Source organism: Gavialis gangeticus, unplaced genomic scaffold, assembly GCF_001723915.1.
Source record: "Gavialis gangeticus isolate Ggan-Ray unplaced genomic scaffold, GavGan_comp1, whole genome shotgun sequence".
Classification (NCBI taxonomy): Eukaryota; Metazoa; Chordata; order Crocodylia; family Gavialidae; genus Gavialis; species Gavialis gangeticus.
The window spans coordinates 38,540,803-38,543,086 of record NW_017728996.1 but is presented as its reverse complement, the minus strand read 5'-3'; the positions used below and the strand labels follow the sequence as shown (position 1 = coordinate 38,543,086).

The 2,284-nt window shown below is 40.1% G+C and overlaps 1 protein-coding gene across 1 annotated transcript in view; it reads right to left on the bottom strand.

The window, feature by feature from the left end:
- The window catches only part of FAM189A1 (family with sequence similarity 189 member A1), a gene marked incomplete at its 5' end in the record, with an annotated part of 549,899 nt that overhangs the window by 71,430 nt on the left and 476,185 nt on the right, over positions 1 to 2,284 (bottom strand). The window lies entirely within an intron of this gene.

Sequence of the window (2,284 nt, the reverse complement as noted above, 5' to 3'; positions counted from 1 at the left end):
GGGGTGGGTGGGCGAGCGGGCGAATCTTAGACTGGGTTCCTCCATTTTTAAATCAGACTATGAGGGTGCCTATACACGTGCAGAGAGGTTGCTCCGATGTGTTGTAATTACAATGCATTGGAGCAGACTTGATTAATTGAGCCTTCTGGAGTGTGGTAATTACTGCATTCCAGCAGACTCGTGTTACGTATATCAGTGTCCTCGTGTTGAAAAATGGTGGCGGGGTGCTTTAATTAAAGCTTGTTTGACAAGTTTTAGTTAAAGTGCCCTGGGCACCATTTTTCAGTGTGGGGACACTGACATACAGGATGCTCCAGGTGCTTTAATTAGAGCGGCTCTCAGAGCCACTCTAATCAAAGAGCCCTCTCCCTCCCCACAGCATGTCTATAAATGCCCCGAGTGCTGAACTTTTGTTCTGTTATGCATATATACTGCTTTCCGATTGCTTATACTGGTAAAAGTGTGCCTGTACCTGGATTAAATGAGCACACAGAATCACAAAGGAGATAAATTGGTTGAGCTGTACTGTCTACTTTCCACCAGGATAGAATTGTTCCCTAGAGCTTCATTACCAAACGTTTCAAACAAATACATCTTATTGGCATAGGAGGAAACTAACTGGTTCACTGTAGAGTAGCAGCAGTGTGGAGTGAAAATGTGCTAAAATATTTAAAACATTTTTACCCACCAAAGCCAACAGGTAGGAGAGGTAAAGGGGCAAGAAGAATCATGGACTTGCAAGCAAGAGAGTAGGAAATTAATTGGACTCCTGAACCTGAAAACAAGGAAGGGAAATGCTGTTTATGGAACACTAGGGTGATGAGCATGAAAGGAGGAGAAAGTGCTGGGGGCTAGATTTATTTTATGTAATAAATAAATAAGAAGGGACATGTAAGGGCATGGGAGGAAAATGATATAGGATGGCTGGGAAACAGAGAACTGGAAGAGCCAAACCAGAAAAAAGTGTAGAACATAGAAATGGGTCTGAATGGAGAAGGAGAAAGAACATAAGGAACAAGAAAAAAAAAGAAAATGGCTGAAAGGGAGGAAAGGAATAATTACAATTTTGAAGATAAATCTTTATTTCCTATTCAAGTTAATCATTTTTTGCATGTGCCTGCCAGAAAATGGGGGAACAATGAGAAAGGGGAAGTATTGACTGCAGTTCAGAGAACAGGGAGATGAATAATTTTCAAGCTGATCATAGCTTGGAGAAAGAGAGAGACAAACACTTCAATAGTTTATTTGGTTCACTGTCACCTGTATGGTTTTGTTACCATTAAAAATGCTGCTATAATATAAATCAATCAAGGGTTAATTCACTGAATATTCATGACTACACCCTGGGTGTCTGACATTATTGTAACACTAGGCAGACTGCTCTTATCATGTGAGATCATTAGGGCTCACCTTGTCATTACTGCAAGGTGAAAAAACTCCTTTGTGATCAGAATCTTTGGTATCAGGTACCTTGTGGCTAAGTTCATTTATGAAATAAAATTAAAAAAAAAAAAAATCAAGAGAGCCTATGGCTTTGCAGCAAGTGCACGATGGAACAGAAATCTTCTTTTGATTAACGTTTTAAACACAATGGGCCATCTCTCAATGCTGTTTATGATATCCAAGAGGGTTACAGAAGTGGTACTGTACAGATGTATGCACACAACTGTGGTGGGACTAGTCATTTGATAAATTGCTTTTACAGTGAACCTTTGATCCACACCTGTGCTAAACTTACTTACTAACGTCTAAGGACCTTCTACAGACAATAACTAAGTCTGTAACCAAGTACTGATACATTTAACTGTAAAGGTAGATCATTTCCCCAAATCATACTTGGTTAACTCGGCAATTATACTAGCTGAGGATATTTTGTACCAGCCAGAAGCCTAATCTGGAATGTAATTGTTTTCCTGTAACCAGTTCAGTTTGTATTTCATTTGCATCGTAAAAAAGACTTTCTAAATATGCATGAATAATTTGTTGGGCCAGTTCATTTTCTGAATTCAGTACTGCATCAGAGTGAAAGACTCTAGATACAGCTATTGTAAGTTGTAACCGATTACATGCACTTCCGTACGCAGTTCTGATAAACACTATTACATAAACTTTTCATAGTTTCATAGTTTCTAGGGTCGAAAGGGACCTGAGAAGATCATCTAGTCCGACCCCCTGCCATGGCAGGAAAGAGTACTGGGGTTAAACGACCCCAGCAAGGTGTTCATCTAACCTCTTCTTGAAAACCCCCAGGGTAGGAGCCTGCACCACCTCCCTTGGAAGTTGG